At 42.6% G+C, this 25,867-nt stretch overlaps 1 protein-coding gene across 1 annotated transcript in view; it reads right to left on the reverse strand.

Annotated features, from left to right (window-relative positions):
• Positions 1-25,867, reverse strand: part of APPL2 (adaptor protein, phosphotyrosine interacting with PH domain and leucine zipper 2) — a 597,113-nt gene that overhangs the window by 350,092 nt on the left and 221,154 nt on the right. The window lies entirely within an intron of this gene.

The raw sequence follows: 25,867 nt of genomic DNA on the forward strand, positions 1-25,867 counted from the left end.
GCTCAGTGGAATTAGTTGAATAGACCTGCAGTGTTTCGAATCCTTTTTTCTACATCTAGCACCTCAGATGCTCAATGAAGGAGTCCGGTTTGACCTGCAAGGGTCTCTTGCACTGTACCCCCAAGAACTGAATGGTCCATTTTTTGTTTCTAAAATGTTATTCTAATATTTGCAGATATAATTACAGAATCACAAAGGGAAGCAACTACATTTTACATAGTACCAATTGCATTACATCTGTCCTTATGTAATGCAAATGGTGCTATGTAAAGCGCTCCGATACACGATTCGGGTCAAGTTCGGGCTATATAAAACTCTGTAAAAAAAAAAATATATATATATATATAAAAAAAACATAACTTAATGCATTGTCACACCTCCATCAGAAAGTATCCTCAAACCAGATTATTTACTTAAACTTTTCCCCCTCACACTAGAAAACAATGAACTAGCTCCATTGCCCCATCCACACATCATAAAATGTTAGCAGGAAAGAAAGAAAAAGAAGGAAGGGATAATAAAACTCTACCCTAAATATTACGGTTGGGTGAAATATATTAAGGCGGTATTTCAAAACATGTGATATTCACTCGTGTTTTTCGCCTGTTGAGAAGAATCAGGGTTGCTCAACATGTGGAAAACGAAAGCCGCCCCAAAAAAGTTGCTTTTAGGGACTGCCCAATGCTGTTACCTTAATGATAATTAGAGTAAGGCAAATATATTGTCCAGGCCACTGCCAGCGCTCTAGTAAGCAACTTACCCAGAAGGGAAATCTGTGTGTAGCGCCTGTCTGCAGGTTCCTCTTGGCACTATGAGAAAAGCACCACACACGATCCCCTGGCAGGTAACTTACTTTGATGTTCTGTCAAGGACCAGACAGCATCATTAACCTATGGCAATTACCATTAAGGTAATTACATTGTATCGCTCCTGAGGTGATGGATAGCACAAGAACTCCTCAGTCCATGCATTCCTCAGTGCACGTACCTGCAAAACTAAAGCTGCACATTATAAACATGAAAAACCGCCAACAAACGTCTAAAAACAGAACAAACCTAATCCAAAGGGTATTCCCCAATCTCAAATGTGGTTCCAACTGCCACTACCACATCCGCCCTCTTCTGGTTTTGTTCTTTTACCTTTCAGGCAAAAATGTCTGTCAAGTTTATCCGTTTGGAAATACAAATGCTTTTCTATTGTCTGTCACTTGTAGATGTTTAATGTTTCACAGACACCTACTGCTTAGACTGAGGGGATCATTTTGTGATGTCAAGCATTTCTTTCGGCTTATGCAGGCACTCTGTGCTGGGGTCGGAGATCAGCAGGATTCTCTGGTTGATGTAGGTTTAGAGGAGCTAAAGACCTTTCTCAAGAACATCCTGGCTGCTGACTCTCGGGGGTCGGGTGCTAGCCAAGACAGCCTGGCGCCTAGCTCTAGCTGGGATATTGTCCCCAATCAAAGTAGAGCCAAAGAAGGCCAGGCCACTGGCTTTTCTCGCTCTCTTTCTCTCTCTCTCTCTCTCTCTCTCTCTCTCTCTCTCTCTCTCTCTCTATCAAGTAGGGAAATAAACAAGCAGCATCCTGCAAAGTGAACGGGCAGTTGCAGGACAGTATGAGCATGTCTATAGTGAAAACAATATGAGTTTCTATTACCCATGAACTTGCATATATCCCATTGTCACCTGTGCGATTCACGTGGTGCGTCTTTAATTGGTTTTGCTCTTTCTTTGGCTCCAAGCCAGATCCTTGGTTCGGATAGCTGTATGAGTTTTGAGGCTTGGCAACATCCCCTGAACTGGTGCTGTGAGATTTAGGAGCTGGGACTCTGGCAGCACATGCTTTTAAGTTGCCTGGGAGGATACCACAGTAGTAAAGCCATGGTTCCGACTACCCAGACCCAAAATGAGGACTTTTTTAACACAATGCCTAAAATGGAAGCCATTCTGTGCAAGATCTGAAGTGACACTGACCATCTCCTATGCCGACAATGTATGTTGCCGCTCGCACAGGTTCGTCAGCCACAATTTTACAGACTGAGATGGCATGCTGGCTGCTACTAACCTAGATCTCAGAGGATCCGGAGAAATGTCATTGGGCCACAGACTCCTCCTGACCTGTTCTACAATTCATGACGTCTAATCAGCTCAGTCCGGTTGTCTCAAACATCTCTGATTTGCCACTTGAGTCCGACCGACCCACCACGGGGCTCTTCAATTGCCCATACAGCACGAGTGTCCCTCTCTCAATCACACCTTGTGCTATATTTCAGAAACATTGCACAGCTCTTAAATCAACTGGACGATCCATTTTAAATCACTTTTGCTGATTGTATAATAGAATTCGAATTTATCTTTATTGTTTGATTACTTAAAAACGTGCATTTCATGTATACAAAAAGTTTAAACATGTTGGTACTAAAGAAGTACAATAATTTAGCTTAAAAATGGGTTAAGGTAAAATGCCCCAAATTGTTTAATTGCCGTTGATGTCCAAAATGTCAGAGGATCGTAGCGTTGTTTTGTAAAATCTAGAAAGGAACAGCCAAACATAAATTTTCAAAGGGGTTTTAAAATGGGAGCTGTGAGCAATTAAGATTATGGAAGGAACAATGTTCGGATAAACAACACAGGATGATCAAGGGTTCGTAAATTGATCAAAGGGCGGATTGGCAGGGCAGCCAGAGGTAAAGAGATTTACGGCTCTGTTTTTCCCAAGTGTTTGGGCCGCTCTGGTACCAAATTTAGGCAACCGAATGTTCAGCATCGTGATTTCTGGGTTCATGGCAGCTATTATAGCCTGTCAACATGTTCGAACTCAGAGTTGGTTCCATTCATCCCGCAGCAAGGTCCTTCTGTCATTAAGTAATTCGGGACATGCACAGATTATGTGCTCCATTGCTTCTGAATGGTAGCCGCACTCCCTACATTTGGTATTAACACTAAGGCGCCACCATTTGGGTACGTGCTTTAAAAAAGGCCATTCAACCATGCTCAGTGCCATAAACTTTAGCTTCCATAAAAGTGCATACGTGCTTGATAGATAAGGTGAATAGACCCCCGGTTTGAAGTCAGAAATAACCGCCCAAGCGTGTTTCCTTCTAGACAGTTTTGCCCTGTCAGAATGAAAAGAGCAGAGCAGGACACTTCTCTTGTTGACAAATTTTAACGCCTGCTGGGACGGGTTTGTTCCCCAGTATTCCTTGACACCGAGTAACTGCAGTGAATGTTCCAGATGGCACTGATGTTTTTGGCTGGTTTGGCTGGTCAATATTTCATTCCAGAGTCTTGCCTCCAGGCTTCTTTCCCGAGAGTTGCGCAATACAGAGCTTGGTGAATGTGCCGGCCTTGACACCATGGTGATCTATTAGGCCGAGTTCAAGCCGGACTTGGGCTGGCGATGGGGATCTTTGCAAGCGCCATGCTCGTTTGAAGATTTTGGTTGTTAATTTGTTCAATGTAATACTGATTGCCCTCAACATGATCTCATGCCCGTATGATAGGGAATTAGTGATCTTTGCCTTCATTACAGTTAGCAGAGGAGTTAGGCTTCGGACGAGTAGCTGTGAGTGACAGGGCTTTAGCCCTTACAACTTCTTTCTGCATTAAAAAGGAACCTCTGGAATCCAGAAAAATGACCAAGTATTTGTAATAGGATATTGTTTTGATGTTTTTGCTGATAAAAAACCACCCACCTCTCTGCTGCTTCCGCTTCCCAAAGGTGATTGTTTTTGATTTTGACAGATTTAATTTAAGGGAGTTATTTGTTTTGTAGGGGATCAGCTGATCTAGTAGCCACTGTAACCCGATCCTTGTGTGACTTAATAACATAAGGTCATCAGCGTATAGCAGATTTCTGGTACGGGTTCCATCTATTTGAGAGGGGTGGGAGTTGACGTTGTCAAGTGAGTGAGATAGGTCCGAGATGAAGAGGTTAAAAAGGAGTGTGGCCAACACGTAGCCTTATTTGACTCCAATTGCGGTCTGTATCTTCCTTGAAACATGGGAGCCCTCTCCCAACATTATTCAAATCCAGGTGTTTGAGTAGAGTTGGATTATGGCTTTTAGAAGGGCCAGAGGTATTCCCTAGCTCTCTAATGTTTGCCATAGGCGGCCCGTGGCACCCGATCAAAGGCCGCTTTGAAGTCAACTAAGCCGCAGTGGAGTTGGAATCGTTGGACTGCTGCTTTTTCCTTCAACAAGGATAGTGCAAGTAGGTTGATTGTAGTTCCTGACTTAGCCACAAAGCCGGTCTGGTTAAAAGGGAGGCGCTTTGTTGTTTCTGCCAGGCTGACAGCTCATACAATAAGATACTAGCATTGTATTTAGCTTCAATGTCAAGAAGAGCAATCATCCTGTAGTTTTTGAGGTAATTTCTCCTCCCACCTTTATAGACGGGGTGGATCATGGCTCCTTTCCATGACTCCGGGATGTTGTGGTTAAGCCAGCAGTATGAAAACAGGGGATCCAAGTGTTCTGACCACAGGTTTACATCGAATTTAAACTGGGCCTGGGAAGGTCATAAGGGCAGAAAGCTCCTTCTAACCTTGCTTTACTAATTGCGCGGGCAATATTATTTCTGAGTACTTCAGGTGCCGTCAAAATCCCTATCATGGTATCTTCAAGCTTGTCCTTTCTGTCATTTATTGTTGCTTCCTGAGCGTGATTGACTACATTATTATGCCCAGTCTTGCCTATACTTTTGGCTTCAAGTGGTGGTTGCACTGATGCTGTTGATGGAAGGGAGCTAGAATGACAATCCCTGCTTGTATGGTTGCTAAAGTGATTTGTTAAAAACAGGGTCCATTCTTCTTTACTTAGGTGTGCGCTACCATGCCCGCTTCCGTTTAGTGGCCCCCTATTCACTAGCAACCAAAATGACTTTGTGTTAGTTTTCTTACTTGTAGGAACTAGCTTCAGAAAGACATGGTCGGATGGTATTTGTTTGTCCCTGTGAATGGATGACCTGAAAGCTTTTTGAGCATGCTTATGATTATTGAATAGAGTTGTATTTCCTGGGCTTTTGGTAGCCTGGCATAGAGCCAAGTTTCTTTGGGATTTTAACTTTTTAGTCTCTAATGAAATGCGAGATTGTGTTATGGGTTGCTGGTTAAGACATGTGGACGGGAATTCACAAATTAATCGATTTGCAAAAGCTTCCCAGCTTTTGCTGACGACTTCTTTTTCACTCAATAAACAAAGAAGAGATCTGCATTTTTCGTTGTCCATTTCATTCTCCTTAAGTTCTCTGAGTTCTCTGAGTAACAGCCAGATAATGTGTGTGCAATTGCCTGATGTCAGGGAATGTTAAACAATAGGGTTTTTATTTGGGGGTGGTGGTCGCTCTCCCCTTGCGTTGAGATGCAATAGATCTCAATCAGGGGGAAAGTTTTTCTGTTACCTAGCGTAAAGTCCAAGAATGAATTGGAACAACAATTAGTTCTTGTCCAAGCAGGCGGGGTGTCCGTGGGGAAGTGCCCATTCAATACGGTGTAGCCCACACTGCTGAGTTGGATGACAGTGTATTCGCCCAGTTTCAACTGTCTATTACTTGCGGGTATTGATTGTGCAGCGAGGTGTGGGGGAACCGCTGTAAAGCGTTCCCAAGGCCATCAAACGGGTTTTGGAAAAGGTTTGTATTCAAGTCTCCGGAAATTAAGCAAGGTATACTACCATAATCACTTAGTAGGTTGCAAATAATTTCGATCAGACAATCCAGTTCGAATGTTTTCTCTGTAGTGCTAGGAGAGATGTAAACATTGAGCAGGAGTGAATGTGTCTGAATTGGGGTTCCAGCAACCCAGTCTTCGTCGAATTTTAGCTGTTTGATGCACAGAGACAATTTGCTACTAGCATAGATCGAAAGGCCGCCTCGCAGTCTGCCGTACTTGCACTGTCTTGTAGCGGGGGACATGAATTCCAGGTAGCTTTCGATAGGGATGCTAAGCGCTGACCAGGTTTCCTGAAGGAGTATGATGTCAGTTTTTTATAAATTCAAGTGTGTCTAAAGATTGGGAATTTGTCGATAATCTGTTGATGCTCCCAGAACATTATGTTGTTCCGCGATCAGTGTTGTTTCAGTCGTTCTGGCTCCAGGATAGAGCTTCTGGTAGCCATGACCAGTCAGCTCTTTGTGTGACTTGCTGGTCAGCTCTTTGCTTGTCGTTGCCAACTGGGGAGCAGCTTCTAGCTGACTTTAGTACAGAGAAAGAGAGAGAACTTGTACTGCTAGCATGAGCCTGGGTGGTTGCGAGTATTGAGGGGTAGCGGTGGACGCAAGGCGTTGTTAAAATAATGCCCCGGTTTTGAAATTGGTCGGCCTTTGATTGTACCAACTCCCTTGTTGTCGAGGACACTAATATAATTAGAGTTGATTATCTTGCTTGAATACCATTACTGGGTTTGAATTCGATGGCCATTATATCTTTTGATTCCAGGGTGCATAAGTCATGAATTGATTTGAAGAGTCTGAGAATGTTCCCGCGGTTTAAGATGTCGTGCGGGCCTTGGGAAATGGAGACTGGTGTTAACAGCAATTTGGCCAGGGTGCTGTCAGTAACTGGCTTGTACACTTCCAATGCGGTTAAGAACTCAGTTGATTTAAAATTTTCATCTGTTATCCGTTGGTGAAAGGGTACTTGGAGAAAAATGGTACTTGCCTACTGAAATGGTTAGTTGTTGGTGTGATGGGTCTGTTCTGTACAGAGTCACCGGGGACAGTTGACTGAGTGGTATTGTCGAATGCCGTCCGTTGGAGCCTTTGCTAAGGTTGCCTCTGTAATGCAAGCCTGATCCGTTGTTGACAGCTGGAAGTGGAGCAGAGGCTCTGATGCCTGATCATAGCTTTTGAGAGGTCACTGTCAGGCCAGGCATGTTGACAATGTCCTTCTCCGCAATAGTTTGTGGTAGGCTGTTTCCTGGTGTTGCTTGGTAAGTAAGTCACAATGAATAACTTGAAACATGACGCGACTGTGCTGCTAATAAACACTTGGGTTTTGAAGATGGTTTTTGAAGCGTTAATGGCTGGATGGCTGATAGCGGACTGGTGATGACGCTGGATGTTGTGGATGAGTCTAGTGGTATGGCAGGTTTGCTTTTTGTGAAGTAACTACTGATTGTATTTTTGATTTCGGCTGTATGTCTGTTACAAGTTTTCTGAAGTCTTTTTTTCCCGTTTGGACAGCCAACAGGTGTATTGTTGGTTTGATATTGCGTCGGTGGTTGTGTTAGGATCAACTGTGGCAATAATTGCAGGGGAGGGAGCTTGTGTTTGATCGGTCGTGGAGTTGGACCCCGGGGTGGTCAGAATAACATTGTCTAATAGGTAATGACACAATCCAGTTACACACTGTTATGTTATCTGATAAAAGGAGCAACATAAGGTGCAAAACAGCTTACTCTATTTTTCTATTATAAAAGATTGTTCATTTAGTACTTACTTGAATAAGATTTATTAGCAATTTAAGTCTGATATGGGGATTCACAATGCCTTTTTTTTCATCTTACCAGTATAAAAACGATCTAAGGACTAGATCAGAATCTGCGTTTCTTGATGCAGGAAATGGGGAGTATGATTTTGTATTGCTTTTTTGCAACAGCGCACATTTTCTATAACGAGGCAACTAATTTAGAATCTGGGGGTCAGTTTCGACAACAAGCTGTCTTAACACTCCAGTGAACTATGAAGTCAAAGCAGCATTCTTTAACCACTGCACTCCTACCCCTTGAGAGGTTCACCCTGCTTTGCATCCTCTCTAGGTGAATGCGGCCTTTCCAGATTGCCTGGTTCTGGTGGTTCAGCGGAATAGATGCATCTACTGGAAGAATCACTGTTTGACTCGGTGCTCACAGTGCCCAATGAAGGTGGGGCCATTCAGTTTTCAGATCGATAGAATTAGTGTCATAGCGTTGGACAACAGTAACCAGATTGTCAATAGCGCCAAGAAACCCCTTGTGAATGTGCGCTCTATAGCTACATCACCAGTGGTGTAGCTACCATCCAGCCAAGCCTTTCAGTCAAAATGTTAGTCAGACAGCACACGAGGCAGAACTATGCGACATACATACTCGTTTCTCTGTTTAAAACATACTGAACACATCATCCATTTTGAGCTGCTGCTTTCTAATACCTTCTCAAGTACACAAAGCTGTGAAGGCCCTTTCACCTGCCCATCAAAGCACAGGCATGCTCCGAGTGAAGCAGGCGTGCTCCGAGTGAAGCAGGCGTGCCTCGAGTGAAGCAGGCGTGCCCCGAGTGAAGCAGGCGTGCTCCGAGTGAAGCAGGCGTGCCTCGAGTGAAGCAGGCGTGTTCCGAGTGAAGCAGGCGTGCTCCGAGTGAAGCAGGCGTGCCTCGAGTGAAGCAGGCGTGCCTCAAGTGAAGCAGGCGTGCCTCGAGTGAAGCAGGCGTGCCTCGAGTGAAGCAGGCGTGCTCCAAATGAAGCAGGCGTGCCTCGAGTGAAGCAGGCGTGCCTCGAGTGAAGCAGGCGTGCCTCGAGTGAAGCAGGCGTGCCTCGAGTGAAGCAGGCGTGCCTCGAGTGAAGCGGGCGTGCCTCGAGTGAAGCGGGCGTGCTCAGAGTGAAGCAGGCGTGCCTCGCGTGAAGCAGGCGTGCCTCGAGTGAAGCAGGCGTGCCTCGAGTGAAGCAGGCGTGCCTCGAGTGAAGCAGGCGTGCCTCGAGTGAAGCAGGCGTGCCTCGAGTGAAGCAGGCGTGCCTCGAGTGAAGCAGGCGTGCCTCGAGTGAAGCAGGCGTGCTCCGAGTGAAGCAGGCGTGCGTGCTTCAGTTGGGGGTTCAGAAACGTGCTGAATGTTCAAGCCGGGTAATGTGTCTTCTGCTCTTTGCCTATGGGGTTTAGAGAATGGCAGAGGCAAATGACCCTCTCGAAAAATGTGTTTTTGAAAATGTACTATTGGCTAAAGGAAGACTTAATTCTAAGAAGTTTCAGATCATTGTACAAAAACGTATAAAGTTCCTGCTCTGAAAGGAGCCTAAGTATTCAAGAAATGACTAAATAATTTCTTCCAAAAAAACAAAACATAAAAGCTGTGCTTCAGAGAACCACATTCAATCACTACTGCTTGTCAATTCAAAAGGATCTTATGTCAACATTGTGTCAACAATGTTTAAACTCAAAGTGGGTGAGGCTCCTTCACAAGGAATGAAAGGTGCAGCTTTGAATGCTATCGAAGTCTTTCTTTAGGACCCGGGTGCGGCTAAATGAATGCAGGTGTGAGTGAGAGAAGCTAGGAACAGCCCCTTACTGATGGATATCAGAGGCCATCCGTTTCCTCTTTATATCATTCTGACACAAATCGTGGGAGCGGATGTGGCATTAAGGCCAGGTCTGTCCACTTTGGAACTGGAGAACCAGGTTCAAACCTCAACATCAGCTCAACATCCCATAATTCTGTGCAAATCACTTAATATCACCATGCCTAACAAAATTAATTAATTGTAATTGCATCTATATGGCGCTTACTACCCACTACCCCATACAAGACATCAAAGCACTTTTCAGCGAGCAGCACACTACTATGGAACCCAAAAATGATAAGTAGTAAATTAGTATAGGGAATTGTGAGTTACTTTGAGCGGAGGACATGTGACCCTGTTAGTTGGATTGAAAAGGATAATGGAGGGATAGAAGAGGGCTGAATCTAGAAAGTGTTTATTGGGAGATCATAGTAGTAGGAGGAGGAGGTGTGGGATTAGTAAAGGAGAGATGGAAGAGGGAAGAGTCTCTAGAAATGGATTAGGGAGATCATAGTAGTAAAATTCGTTTTCGGATGAGTCTAAGGAGGGAAACATTAGGGAAGAATTTAGAAAGGGTTGTTTGGGAGATCATAGTAGTAAAATGAGATTTGGGGTAAATCAAGGAGAGAAGTTTCTAGAAAGGTCTATTTTGGACATCATAGAAGTAGAATAACTTTTGGGATGAGTCAGAGGGTGGAGGATAAATCGTGTGAGGTATTGGGTGAAACAAGGGGTATTGCATTGGCGAGCCTCAAACATTTTTTTAAAATGTTTTAATTTTACAGTAGGAGTAAAGTGCTAAATATATAGATACATAAGTACCAGGAGGTATGCATGTATAAGGAAGGTAATTTATTTAGATTCAAGTTGTATTTATTGTAATGTGGCCTTGTGTGATGTAACTTAACTGGTGCTCATGTAAAGCGTTCAAAACCTTCGGTTGAGTATGAGCTATATAAAACTGCAAAAATAAAAAAGCGTCCTCTGCCGCAACGGAACGGTATGTCCTGCTCACTTTCATAACTGTGATGTTTGTTGTATAGAAGAAAACAAAGGAGGGAGTGGATAGGTGATGTTCTACACGAACACCTGGGGTGGATTCGGCCTCCCCTTACAATTACTAGTAAACAAAAATATCCACGATTGCAATTAAATGAAGGTTGATCATAGGACAAGTGTGTTCCTACAATGGTAGGGAGCACATTGTGTTTCTTAAATACCCTCACACACCAAAAGGGCCCTTGGTGTCATGCTTCATCATAGGGGTCTTCGCATCCCTCTAGGGAATGTGGCGTGCTACTACCAACGAATACGTGGGAGCACTGATATAATCACTATGTGTGGTGGGTTGAGAGGTAGTGAGAGGTAAGGTCAGGAGTGAGTGAATATTAAAAAATACCTAGCATCATAGGAGTAAAAAAATGTAATAAGCCTTGTTGCTGATATTATTAAAAAGGTGTGGAGTGGAGGTGTCTTGTAATAATGTACAAAACCTCCTGTGTGTCTCAACATGTTTCGAAGCGTAAAAAAATCTTAACTCTGCAGCAGAACCACCCTTCACTGCCTTTTATTAATACTTCAAAGAGACTCCTTATAATTCTTTCACAGTCTCATCATTTCAGAACTGAAATGTTTTCAATATTATATACAACAAATCCATAGTTGTTGCTCAATTATTTTATGCAACTAACAGCCATTGGCAAAAAAAGAGTTCTGGCGGTACTGGTTTGTTGTAGGTATAAGGATCCTTTTGGTATCCTATATCTCTGGATGCAATGACAGAAACAGCAAAATACCAGTCGGGGGGCACTCTATGCTAAACACAGATTTTTATCTTACGGGTTTTAAGCCACACTCTCAATTCCATCGGCCACGCCACTTTGGGAGCAACCCCCAGTTTTTTAATCCCACTTAAAGCCCTGCTCCTACCCTCTCTTCAGTTCTACAAAGAGCAGACACTCTCCGCACCATCAGCCGGAGAGCCCTACCCTATCACAGGTCTCACAGGCTCAGGATTGCACAATGCGTTGGGAAATACAGTTCATAGTGTAATAAAAATACAGTGCCTAGTGTAATGGAAATACAGTGCCTAATGTAATGTAAATACAGTGCCTAGTGTAATGGAGATCTCACCCACACTAGTAACAGAGTGCCTGCCTGATATCCTGCTAAGAGAGGTGAAGTGCTTTATCCTGATAATATGCTTTGTTTATGGTTAAATACAGACCAATAATATTGAGTGAGGGAGGCACTGCAAGCCATAATTACAGATCGGTTTTAGAATAAGCAATGTGTCCTAAACCACTTACGGTGGACGCCAGGTGAGTGCGGAAATGGAGCATATTAAAGAAACACGCATGCTTGGTCCATTTTCTATATCACCTACGAATAGAAGTCAACAGATTCTGCTAAAAGAGGGACCTCCCTCGAGCAGGACCACTGCAGGGAAAAGGGCCTGACGGACGGTAAAAAGACAGCAGCCAGGAATGGATGAGCAAGAAGAGAGGGGGAACGCCAGGGTTTAGGGCGGTGTGGGTTGCAGGACGGGGAAGACAGTTTCTCCTGTTAAATTAAACTTTGAGGAATAGACCCAGAGGAAAATGACACGTTATCCTACATAGATTAAAACACACAAAATCATTACATGGATCCCTTTTACATTTTTTCAAATATTTTTCTCTTGGCTCAGCTGTTGCCTTATTCCCATCTGGAAAGAAGTGCATTAGTCTAGAACTGTATGTTCCATTTTTGGCAATACCTGCCTTGATTTCCTTACTTTTTAAATGTGGCTTGACAGGGCAAGACCTTATCTGATGAATAGAAAAATAGCTTTAAGAAGCACTTCTGAAAAAGGGGCAATACCTCACTATACCAGAGTGACTATCAGTGATTGACATTAATTCAAGGGTTCCATTCATCACCTTGTTGTAGTTACAGTTTACACTCAATGCACTATGGGTATGCCCAGACATTGGTCACATGCTCGCTGGGCCATAGGACTCTAGCTATACCTAACTGATGAGACTTATGCCGGTCAAAACTGGCCTGGGGTTGCTTGTAGCCCCCTCATGGAAGGATCCCTGCCTGGCAGTTTGAGACAGACTGTTCCCATGAGGAGCAGTGCAGGTACTAATAACCATAAGGTGGGACTTTGTTTAGCGTGGCATGATTGTAAAAAAAGATGGACTGGAATGCGGCCCAAATGATTTCAGTAGCTGGGATTAATTCAAGAATTCCATCCATCACATTGTTGGGAAGCTTATGCTCAACACAACAGGCCATAGTTGTTTATAGTGAGAAGTCAATGGGGCCACAGGTCAGATGGCATTGGTCAGATATGTTTAATATGAAAGTTACAACAAAGGCAGCAGACCTGACCCATTTAGTGTGAAAATCATATGTTGTAAACAATACTCTTAAGGGTGTATTGCTATTAAATCAGTGGTGATTTAGTCTGGAGCTCTCAGGCCTGAGTACTGTGCTGAGGGGACCCCCTGCAGCCTGGGGCCCCCTCGCCCCACAGGGGCCTGTGTAACGCCACTGTTTTAAATGGTGTTAAATCATGTAGTTAATCAATCAATCCGGGAGTTTAAAGCTCGCTACTCACCCGTGAGGGTCTCAAAATGCGGGAGTTATTTTGTTTCATGGAATCTTGCACAATACTGTAATGGGCAAGGGTTTTGGTAATGCCCTCAGACGGACTCGAAGGACTGGAAAATCTACACTGAGATCATAATGCTTATGAGGCCTTCTTATAAGAAGTTTATATTGTTTTGCCTACGGTACTTCATAGCACAAAACACTTATGCTTAATACAGTAGGCCCTTGTTGGTTATGGTTAAAAGCCAAGGAGACAGGCTATAAAGCCTGATTGGTTAGTTTTGAAAAAATACGTTAGATGCCATAGCCTGATCTTATCATGAAAATTATGACAAAACCACTAGGCCTGTCTTATTTATTGTGATAAGCATATATTAAAGACAGTAACCCCCAGATGCTTCAAGAATCCATTTTGCGATTCCTTATTAGCGAAAAATAAAGAATTGCTAATATGGAATAGCAAAATGCTATGCAAGAAGAAATCACTTTAAAAATAGCGATTTCTTAAAATTCCTTAATTGCGACTCACAAATTGCGAGTCGCAATTAAGGAATACCTCTCCATTCATTCCTGTGGGCCTAGAGGCCCATAGAAATGCATGGGAAGACATTCTCAATTTGCGAATCACAATTAGCGAATCACAAAATGAGAATGCGATTTCAAGGGTGAAGGAGTGTCCAAAGGACACCCTGTTGCACCCCTGAAATTGATCTGTGCACATATGTTGCGCACACACATGCCCTTAGGGCATGTGTGTGCGCAACATTAAAATTTGAAAAATGCACTTTAGTGCATTTTTCAAAGTTTTTGCAAATTACCATGAAGTTGAACTTCATGGTAATTTGCGAGCCCTATTAGTGAAATCGCTATTTTTTTTTACTTTAATGCATTGCATTTAAGGAATCACAATTTGAGATTCATTAAATGCAAGTAATTGCAATTTAGCGAACTCTTAATTTGCGATGTTTGCATTTGGGATGATGCATCCCAAATGCAAAAATAACGGTCGCAAAGGGGCAGATTCTAAGAATCTGCCCCTTTGCGAGCGGTTTTTAGCTTCATGCATCTGGGCCTAGGTCTTTAAAAGTGGATTACTATGATCCTTTAGTAAAACCTGTAAACACATATTTCATTAAATAGAATCTCACAGATTACTGTACTAGGCAAGGGTTTTGTTACCTCTACTGACAAACCCTGGACGCAGAAGATTGGCAGAGTGAGAATCTATGAAAGGCCTTTTTACGAAGGGTAATATACTGTTTTGTCAACAAAATGTGGTATGAATCTATATTTTATGACTGTGTACATAATGGTTATCATTTGGGAAGGCCTGTTTGGTTCATTTTGGACAATTATCTCACATGCTAGAGGTCTTATGGGAAAATCCAAAAAGGCAGAAGGCCAACTGATTTGCAGTCAAACACATATAGTAAGGTATTTAAGGGTGGGTTATTAGTACATTACATTAAAGACTAGACAAGTATTTTGTTACATGGAATCTCGCAGATTATCACAGCAGGCAAGAGTTTGGGGATTTGTAACCCCTCTGACAAAAACTGGGAGTAGAAAATGTTAACTGTGATAATCCTTGCACTGCTGTTTAAGAAGGGTTGATTATTGGTTTCCCAACTGTAATTTTGAACATATTTGTAATTTATGTGTGGTATTCAAATACATTTACATCAGGCATGGCAGCTTTTGCTGTCTGTCATATTCATAGAATAAAAATTATTGAAAAAAATACACACATATACATACACAGGGGATTTGGGTCATTCTTCTTCAGCCACTAGTCTGAGTGTCATTCAAACTATTTTTTTGCCCATGACTGCAGACAACAGGTGGCAATGTGTCAGCACAATTCAGTCATTGGCTCTACAATCCTGCAAGTGACAGTACTTTAGTTGATTATATGTACACATCCACCTGAATTATGAGTGTGTTTCAGTACCAGGTCAGCCGAGCCAGTCCAGAAGTTTCCAATTGTCTACTTAAATAGGTCCCCTTTCGTTTGCTTCTTTCTCCTATTATTTCTTTTACACCTAGCAGTTCCTTAAGCAATGCTGCAAGGCCACTCACTAGCTTTCCATTTCATTTGCAGCGCCAAAGGTGCCTACATTAAGCCAAAGATGCCCACCATTATGTCAAGGCAAGAACTGGGCCTACTTTAATGCTAAGAACCACCCCATCATGCCAGTCATAGACAATATCATTCCTAGGATGGCCAGGATTATGTGATATATGATCACGATTAGTCCAGTAATATGCACAATATGGCAAGTTTTGCTACCCTTATCCCAAGGTCAGTACAAGGATGCCCAACAAATGTCAGGATTTCCAATTATTATGATGCTGGTCAACATTGTGAAAGGGATACACATAATTGGGCCAGAAATGAACCCCTGTTAGTGGGGATGCTATATAGATCGGTTGTTATACGACACCAGGAAAGGGTTTCACAGTGAGACAAGGATACAACACCAGCCACATAAATAACACATACATAGAAGTGCAAATATGCGCAAAGAAGCTTTTAAACAAATACATATACTACATGCATGCATACACCACTCCTACTGTCTGAAACAATGTCTTCATTAGTCTCCACTCCTTGTCCACCTTCTGATCTCCTTGGCTATAGGCCTGCTAATGCACTGTTATCACATACTTCCACTCTGTGTCCAGCAGTCCCACACTTTAGCGACACCCCTCTGGCTATTACCTGCACTTCTTTTCTGGCTACATTTTTCACAGGTGCTGTATGATCAATAGAGTGGGGTTTCCAAATTGACCATTCTCTGTGTGACTTTGCTAAAGTGAGAGTGGAGACAAGTAGTCATTGTGCACGTACCGCAGACTGTTACAGTGTGTGTTTGTGTATAAGCGTATAGTCATATCATTGGTTTGGCTGGCAGCCACTCCAAGGATATGGAGATATGCAGAGCTGCTATCTTCAAAAAGACTAAACCCTCTGAATTGCATAGTATGCTGGCTGCACTTCTGGGACCACTTCCAGGGTGCTGGCGAAGGTACCAGTAGCTCAAGAGCTCCCATTTGGAGGCCAATGGCCTAGTGCAGTGTTTTCTAAACGTTTTAGAACCAACTCTCACTTTTTGATACATCAGACGTTTAGGACCCACCTAGCTTTAATGGACATGAGGCGGGAAATCTTTTTTAATGTAACTAAAGTATTGTGTGGTATCACACTGCCATTTACAGACAGCACATTTCCACTGAAATGGTCACTACATTTGCACAGACATACAGTTTATCTGATAAAACTATATTATATACAAATGATTATGTGTGAAAATCAGGTTTCAGTGAATATTTATTATTTGTGCATCAGCAAGTGTCTTGATTTCTTCTGATCCCAATAAAAATTTAGTTTTTATCATACTTCAGAATTACAAAAATATGTGCTTTATTTTTTCTTTCCTAACTGCTGAATGCGTACAGTTCATTTACAGGTATTTACATTTTATTGTTTGTTACAGAAAAAGATATCCTACAGCCTTTCCTTCCCCACTTCATACACCCTGGCTAGATTGCCACATAATTCACTTTACTTTCTCTGACTGCAGAGTGAGAAGAGTTTCTAAACACCTGTTTGCGGCCTGACATTTGACCTTCTGTCTTTCAAGCATAGCAAATGTGACACAATTATTATAATTTAAACTTTCGCCACCCACCAAAAATCTGCTCGATACCCACAGTTTGATAAACAGTGGCCAAGTATATCACTAATTTCCCATTCCAAGATCGGTAACATATTACTTCTAGTAATACGTTGCCAATTCATATATTCATTCATTAATTTAAATGTTTGAAAGGCATAATAGCTTTAGGCTTTAACATGACTATGAAGTGAATTCTCAAGTTATTTCTCCTACCCGACATCATTAGTTACTAGGTTTATTTTTCTCAAAATGAATGGTTTAAAGAGTGCAAAATAGCTGCTATTTTCCCTCTCAGGGAGGAAAAAACAGGGTGGATACTCCCAGTATGAAAACAGAGAGCATAATGGGACCTGAAAGGACAGCCTATGGACTATATCGAACCCTCATAAAATAGCAAACAATTGGTTCAAACGATTAGGCATGTAGAACTCCTTAAAAATGCACCATATGATATGTTTTGTATTGTTATAATGTTTACATTATTTTGCGTTTAGTACAATTGGCCTGTGCAATTATCTTGTTATATTTATTTCACACTCATATTGGCCTTCAATAAAGCCTTAAAAATAACACTGAGGATTCCTTGCATTGGTGCATTTTTTGGAGAAACATTTTAATTAATCAAAATACCGGTCAGTCTCTGACAGGTTTGGTGTGTGCCCAATATACATTTTCTCCATGTAAGTATGAGAGAAAGCAATAGAACTCAAAAAGGGGGCAGGGTAGAAGCACCCTGACCCCCTAGGCCTGCTCAGGGGGTCCCACAAGGAACCCGAAGACCCCCAAAAAAATAATTAAATGCTGAGATTTCCATCTGTTGTCTCTTATTTTTAGGTTCTTCTACATTATCAGTTTCAGTGGCTTATGTGCAGTCTTAATCGTTTGAGCTCTCTCCTGTCACCCTGCTTTTCTGCCATGGGGAGTCAGCTCATAAGGGGAAATGAAGAAAAGTGTCCTGTGCATTGGGACAGTTTCACAAAAGCATTTGAGTAAAATAAGTGGTACTATAAGAGAACTATTCTACCTACTCTTACATGCCTTTCGAATCAGTCCCGAAACTCTCAACTTCCCATTGAAAAAAGTGCAAAGAGGAGACACTCCTTTTTATTTATACTAATTCTAAATTAATATTCCCTGAATGTTTTGGGGCCAGTTCATGATGGCATGTATGAGTAGTACGACTACTACTTTAGATACTTTAAAATGCCTTTGTAAATAAGCACCACTTTGTGGCTCTGATCTCTGCAAATCCTGGTTCTTAATGATGGTAACCTGATTTATGTAATATCCCATAGTGTGATTTACTGACGGCCTTAAGAGACACAGATATAGTCTAGAAATCTGGTTGTCTCTTTCTATTCATATGGTGCATGATGGAGTCTATCAATTCCATCATGTAGACTATGGCAAAAGAGATACCATAGTCATATGTGTAGGTGAGGATTGAGTCCAAAAGTTCATCCTAGTAAGCAGCCATGAATTGATTGATTGATTGCACCCAGACTTTTTCAGATAGGGTGTAATAGTATGTAGTCCATGGAGATCAGCACCACCATCCCTTTGATAGGTGTGGGAAATCAAAGCAAGGCCAGAATGGTGACTTTCAAGATCAGGCTTTTAATGTAGTACCTTGCACCCAAAGTTTCAGGTAATTGGTTAGACCTGGCATCCTTGGCGTGGTTTTCCCCAGTTTTTTATTGCTGTGTGCTGAAATTTGTTTTTGCTGGTCTAGATGCTTTGGGCACGTTGCCACTGCTGATCAGTGCCTAAGTGCAAGTGCTGCCTCTGTAAATTGTGGATATGTATTGGTGTTTCCATAATTGGCTTATTTGACTTACTACTAAGTCCCTAGTAGAGTGCACTGTGTGTGCCCGGAGCCTGTGAGTCAAATGCTGCTAGTGGACCTGCAGCACTGATTGTGCCACCCACACAAGCAGCCTTTTAAAAGGTTCTCAGACCTGCCACTGCAGTGTCTGCGCGCAGTCTCTACTGAAATGTTGGCATGGTAAGCGCACCCACTTGCCAGGCCCTAACCTTTCCTTTTCTTACATGTGAGTCACCACTAAGAGAGGCCAAAGGTACCCATGAGGGCAGAGTGCAGTGTATGTGAAAGGTAGGATGAATCTTGATGTGTTGAAAGGGTATCTGTCGGTATGCAACTGTTACCACGGATTTTTTACAACGCATACCATTACAACGGATACTATTACAACGCAGGTCATTTTACAACGGATACCTTTACATCGCATTACACTACAACACACATACTATTACAACGCATACCATTACATCGTAAGTATAATTATAGGTACGTTTTTCTTTTTTTCTAAACATTGGGTTTTGGGGTACAGGGGTATTTTTAGGTTTTAGGGTTGGGTTTTGGTTTTCGGGTACAGGGGTATTTTTAGGTTTTAGGGTTGGGTTTGGGTTTTGGGGTACAGGGGTATTTTTAGGTTTTAGGGCTGGGTTTGGGTTTTGGGGCACAGGGGTATTTTTAGGTTTTAGGGCTGGGTTTGGGTTTTGGGGTACAGGGGTATTTTTAGGTTTTAGGGTTAGGTTTGGGTTTTGGGGTACAGGGGTATTTTTAGGTTTTAGGGTTGGGTTTGGGTTTTGGGGTACAGGGGTATTTTTAGGTTTTAGGGCTGGGTTTGGGTTTTGGGGTACGGGGTATTTTTAGGTTTTAGGGTTGGGTTTGGGTTTTGGGGTACAGGGGTATTTTTAGGTTTTAGGGTTGGGTTTGGGTTTTGGGGTACAGGGGTATTTTTAGGTTTTAGGGTTGGGTTTGGGTTTTGGGGTACAGGGGTATTTTTAGGTTTTAGGGCTGGGTTTGGGTTTTGGGGTACAGGGGTATTTTTAGGTTTTAGGTTTGGGTTTTGGGGTACAGGGGTATTTTTAGGTTTTAGGTTTGGGTTTGTGTTTTGGGGTACAGGGGAATTTTTAGGTTTTAGGGCTGGGTTTGTGTTTTGGGGTACAGGGGTATTTTTAGGTTTTAGGGATGGGTTTGGGTTTTGGGGTACAGGGGTAGTTTTAGGGTTGGGTTTGGGTTTTGGGGTACAGGGGTATTTTTAGGTTTTAGGGCTGGGTTTGGGTTTTGGGGTACAGGGGTATTTTTAGGTTTTAGGGTTGGGTTTGGGTTTTGGGGTACAGAGGTATTTTTAGGTTTTAGGGTTGGGTTTGGGTTTTGGGGTACAGGGGTATTTTTAGGTTTTAGGTTTGGGTTTTGGGGTACAGGGGAATTTGTAGGTTTTAGGGCTGGGTTTGGGTTTTGGGGTACAGGGGTAATTTTAGGTTTTAGGGTTGGGTTTGCGTTTTGGGGTACAGAGGTATTTTTAGGTTTTAGGGTTGGGTTTGGGTTTTGGGGTACAGGGGTATTTTTAGGTTTTAGGTTTGGGTTTTGGGGTACAGGGGAATTTGTAGGTTTTAGGGCTGGGTTTGGGTTTTGGGGTACAGGGGTATTTTTAGGTTTTAGGGTTGGGTTTGCGTTTTGGGGTACAGGGGTATTTTTAGGTTTTAGGGCTGGGTTTGGGTTTTGGGGTAGAGGGGTATTTTTAACCTATTTTTACAAATTAAAAAATTAAAATTAATTTAATTAATAATTTCAAATAAATAATATATAACAAATAATTAAATTAAATAATACATTAATAAATATTTACAACATATTTAAAAATTATATATTATTATCATATACTTCCCTATACTTACGTTGTAATGGTATGCGTTGTAATAGCATGTGCGTTGTAGTTTTTTGCGTTGTAATGGTATCCGTTGTAAAATGCCCTGCGTTGTAAAAAATCCGTTGTAATGGTATGCGTGCTAAAAGTACGCGTTGTAACATCATATATCCGTATCTGTCACATAGGATAGAATGGGAGTTTATGTATAACATCTTATAAATATAACTTCCCATTGGGACAAGAGAGGGAGGTAAAGATTAGTATGCATAAACTCAGAATATAAAGATGCATCTTTTAGTAAGAATGATTTTTACATTTTGTGTTTGAAAATACCACTTTTAGAAAGTGGGTATTTTCTTCCTTAGCCATTCTGTGTGGCCCTGCTGGTTAATGGATTGACTGTCTGGCTTTGGAGTGACAGGGGCTGGGGATGTGCATTTACTGTAGACAGCCACTGGGGGGAGGGGTTGAAGTGTGTTCTGCCTTTCCTGGATGAGTCAGGGCTGGGCTGAAAAGACCTGGGCTGCATTTAGAGTAGGGAGTGGAAATTTCCTTTCACCTAAATTGGCCTGGTCTGCCTCACAAAATGCTGTCTCCACCTCCTGCAGGGAAGGACCAGAGAAGACAGAACTGGTTTTGACTGAGCATAGAGTCTCTCTGCCACAAGAGAACAAAGAGAAATGGAATATAAATATTGGAGCCCAGACCCCAGAACTTTAGATCACTTCTGGAATTCAAGAGGAACCTTGGCCAAGGTGAATAGCTGGAGAAACTGAAGGAGAAGTACTGCCCTTTAGCTGTGTGCTGTCTGGGGGTTGGTCTGAAGTAGCTGTTTCTGCCAAGGAAAAGACAAGGACTTTGCTGTGTGTTGTGTCCCCTGCTTGAGGAAGATCTCCAAGGGCTTAGAGTAGAGCTGGCCTCCTGTTCTGAAGTCTCAGGGACACAAAGACTTCACCATCAGCTGCCTTGAAATTCTATGCTGGGAGTTCTGACCTGCCAAGAGGTGCCTGTTGCTGAGGTGGGCTTCTGGAGGTTGTTCCTGCTGTTGGGAGCTGGAAAAGAGATGCAACTACAAGAAGCACGATGCATCCGCACCTGTTTCTAATGCATTGCCACCAAACAGGAAGATTTTCCACACATTGCCATTGTGCCGATGAAGAAACCAACGCAGGGCCTGCCTGTGGCCAGAGAAATCGATACACGCCGCATAGCGTGTACCGAGCTACTAAGCCCGAGATCCCAACACCGATTCTGACTCATGCCCAGCTCTGCGAGAACCAATACATCGGGGGACCGCGGCTCAAGAGACCAACGCAGCGCAGTTGCCGCATTGAGAACCAACGCATCCCTGATCCCCACGCATCGCACCGGGGCACCAAATCTACAAAGACACCGGGGCTGCAGTAAGAAAATGACACATCACCTCCCTGCACAGAAAAAAACCGACGCATGACCTCCCCTTCAGAAAGGAACCGACGCATCACCTCCCCTGCGCGGCAGTAAGGAACTGATGGATCACCTTCCCTGTGTGCAAGGAACCAACACATCACCTTCCCTGCGGCTGTTTTTGTTTATGATTTTGACGCATCCAAGGTACTGTATGTTGAATGTGTTGCATCTATAGTTTGCTATAGACAGAACTGTTTTATCTTCTAAGAAGAACATTTTGATTATTGTATTGTGGATTGTTATCGTTTTGGTCTTCTTTGGTTTAGATAAATATTACTTACTTTTCTAAACTGGTGTGGTGTCCATTTGCAGTATTTTCACTGTATTACTTTATGTGTTCACAAATGCTTTATACACGTCCTCTGAGATAAGTTTGTCTGCTCGTGCCAAGCTACCAAGGGGGTGAGCAGGGGTTATTTTAGAAGTGTATCCCCCTTACCCTGTCTACGAAGAAGGGTCCCTACTTGGACAAAACTGCAAACCATTGCCAATTAGAGACCCCCATTTCTAACATAACGGATGTCTGATAACCAAAACCTCTGAACTCAATATCTATGCAAACATTTATTTGAGATGCAGGAGATTAAAACTGGAAAGACTGGAGAGAAGTAGAGATCCTTCCACTGATAAACTGCTGGAACTGTATCGCTCTAATTTTCCTGCCAGTGAAACTAATGGACTGCAGAACCCATGCATTAGAGATGGATTGTTGACTCAGGAAGTTGTGCAATGTAACTTCTAAAGCCCCAACTATTTCCAGGAAAGAAACAATATAGTCAATCTGACGTTCAGGATGGTGCTAATGAACTGCAGGCAAACAGTTTTTATACGTACAGCTTTGATTGCTTAAAAGAAAACTCTGGCCAGCCTAGGGTTTCAAACACAAACCACAAGGAGTGTAGACATGGGCTGAAGAACAGACTAATGATTTTTCGACCAGTGACTGAGTGAGAAGGTGCCTGGGTAATGCTTAATGGAAAAGCATCCATAACCTAGATGCACCTTAGCCCATCTACTAAGGAACACATTTTCCCCACTCTGAGAAGGATGCATTGGTTTCCACGCTGAGGTTAAAGGTTCTTCCAGTTTATCTTAAATCCGAGATGAAGATATTCACCCCTAGTAGACCTCTCTGTTACAGAAGAAAGAAATGTCCTGGTCTTTTATAAGATGCACAAAAAAACTGGTCGGAAGAAGGTCGTTTAGCTGTCATATGTGGCACCTGTGAAACTCCCTTCATGACATACACGCAAAACAGTGGATCTTCTTACCTTTAGGAGATTAGTGAAACTGCGTCTGTTCTGGATCCTACTAGCATATCTAGGTGCCTTTGGGTTTGTTGCGCTATAATGTTTGTGTAACGATGAAGTGATGACACATTAAAAATAAGAACTAGTGGCTTGGGTGGCAGGGGCGGCCTTAGGCATATGCAAGCTGTGCACCTGCACAGGGCCACCAAACCCCAGGGGCCACCACACCAATATATATCCTTAACGCCTTGAATGCTAAAGCTAATTCTCCTGGATGCTGACTTTTCTGGATTCCCATTGTTCATGACAAGCTCAGCTCGTCATGAGTGTATGGAGGTGTACATCATGACGAGCTGAGCTTGTCATGAGCGTCCAAGGGGTTAATATAATAATCCTCTGAGGATGGATACATATTTGCGTGGTGGCCCCTGGCAGGGATTTGGCGGGCTCCGGCTCTGTTCCACTTCCAAACACCCTGACCCCTCCCCTCTTCACTGGCCTACGCCCTCTGCCCCGCCCGGACCCCCTCTTCCAGGGCCCCCTACCTACGCTCCGTGCACATGGCCACCATGATGCTAGAGCCGCCCCTGTGGGTGTTACCACTCCCATGTCATTCTGTTAAAACGACTACCAAATATAATCAAATATACGTATTACAGCTAGGGCCATAGTCCTAAATACAACGTTTTACAGATCATATAGAACCGGCCTTTCAACTTACTGTTTCCATGCGGCTTTTTAAAAAGGATAACAACCGGAACATGCGACTCACTCAAGCCTGCAGGCAAGCAGTTGTTTTAATGCACTCTCACTTGCCAAATACAGATGTCAAACCTGTTCTGATTAGATCCTTAGCCAAGGTGCAAATAAACATTACGTGTACTGTGTAAATCTTGATTTCTATCCTGAGCCATTTGCCATCTCACTACACCCACCTTGAGTACACATAAAACATTAAAGAAGGGAACGGCCCTTGACAAGTTACTAATGGCTCAACTACTTGGCAGTATACAGCTACTTTATAGATTTACACTGGGTCTGCTCCCCAGATGAGATTACCATCACATCGTAGACCCCATGAGTGACATGCTTAGGACATCTGTGTCCTTAACAAATCCACAATTATACCCGTTTATTAATCAAACTGGTGTTGCATCAGTATAGCAGCAATTGCAATGACGTTTGACGTTGCAAGATGGCGAAATAGCCATTAAAAAAGCAAATAGGTTTGAGAATAGTTATCCATCGGAACTCTTAGGTTGAAAAATATGTCAACATCTCCAGTATGGTTCCTCTCACAGTAAGGACATGCCGAAGTAATCCAGTCGCAGTTGCATTTTAGGATAATGGCGCACTGAGTTGTTTAAGCAGAAACAAGAACATTTAAGATCATAGGTAGATACAAAATGAAATATTAAAGATCTGAGAAGACATGATATATATGCCTAACAATAAGGTCACCATATCCACATTTTTGAAGTGTGAATGTTGGTAAATTAAATGGATATCTTTCAGAAAAAGAGCAATTAAACGCTTCACCACCTGTCATGAATCATTTATGTGGAGCGAGGGAATATCTTGGTTGACAGCAATAGAGCCTGGAGCAGAGTCTGAATTGCACATTTTTCTTCTTATCTTCTTTGATATTTTGTTACTTTTATTCAAAAATAACATGCTCACGAAATATTTTTGCTTACCAATTTTTTTTCAAAATTCAGCACCTGTTTTAAATACATACTTTTCCCTTAAGAGTACATAGCAAATGTAAAATGGGAAATATGCTATGCCTGCGCTCGCAGCAAATTTATATAGGAAAGAAGCATCAGGATCAGGCTGGTACAGAAAATAGGCAGGGCAGCAAAATTCAAGTGGCCCCCAATTTATTGAATTAGATCTATAAAAGTCACCCATGTTTGCAAATTGGCAATGGCGTGGCTAGACCTACTACCACCTGGGGCCGCCAAGTGCAGGTAAGGGAGGGTGGCGGCCAACTTGTCTGCTGGGGGGTGGCGTCCGACAGACAACCTGTTCTCAGGGTTGGGGAGATGGTGATAGTCGACAGATATGACTTGCTCACCTCTGCCGCTCCCACAAAAGATTGCCGCCCAGGGCGGTCCCCCTCTCTCCCCAGCTACACCACTACAAATTGGCACAGTTTGAACTTCTAACGCTGAATAAGTATTTTATAGGTAAGGAAGACTGACCTTGCTGCATGCACTTTTCGTTTTAATATCATGGGAATCAACAGTAATAACGTACTCAGCAGACCATAAAACAGGCCTAAAAAAACAGCCAAAAAAACGCCCACTCACTCACCTATCACTCCCGCTCACCGGGCACTGCCTGATTGCCCTGTAAGCCAGTACGACCCTGGATGACGTGGGTACGAAAACTGTCATTTTTTCATAGGTGCTCACCTGATAAAATTCAATGCATGTATTTACTTCAGCAGCGGAATAAAGTCCTGGGCTTGATAATCATGGTTCTGGGACGAGACAGTCACATATTTGGTGCGCAGGTTACCTAAACTGAGCAGGTATTTGAATCGTGTGTGCTCAGCTACTCCCTGAACCCCTCCTCTGCCCCTTAATGTTCTTTTTTATTCTTGGACCAATTATGCTATTCAAATCTTTCCTAAAGCAGCCTTTCCTTCATTGCAATTGTTCTTATTATAATAAGATAAACATTGCAACAAGAGGCAAAATTATCTTATCACCTAGATGTTAATGACGAAGAATGAATCTAGTGGTATTAGAGATGGCCTCGTAAAAGACCTTACATTGGTCCTGACACAGTAAATAAACAATGAACTGATAAGTCAATTGGTCCGAATTGTAATCGGAAATGCTTCTTCACTGAATGGTGAGTTAGTGTGTGTGTGTGTGTGTGTGTGTGTGTGTGTGTGTGGGTGTGTGTGTGTGTGTATGGCTGGATGGATGAGTGGGTGATTCAGAGAGTGATTCATGG

The sequence above is a fragment of the Lissotriton vulgaris genome, chromosome 1_1, assembly GCF_964263255.1.
Source record: "Lissotriton vulgaris chromosome 1_1, aLisVul1.2, whole genome shotgun sequence".
Taxonomy (NCBI): Eukaryota; Metazoa; Chordata; class Amphibia; order Caudata; family Salamandridae; genus Lissotriton; species Lissotriton vulgaris.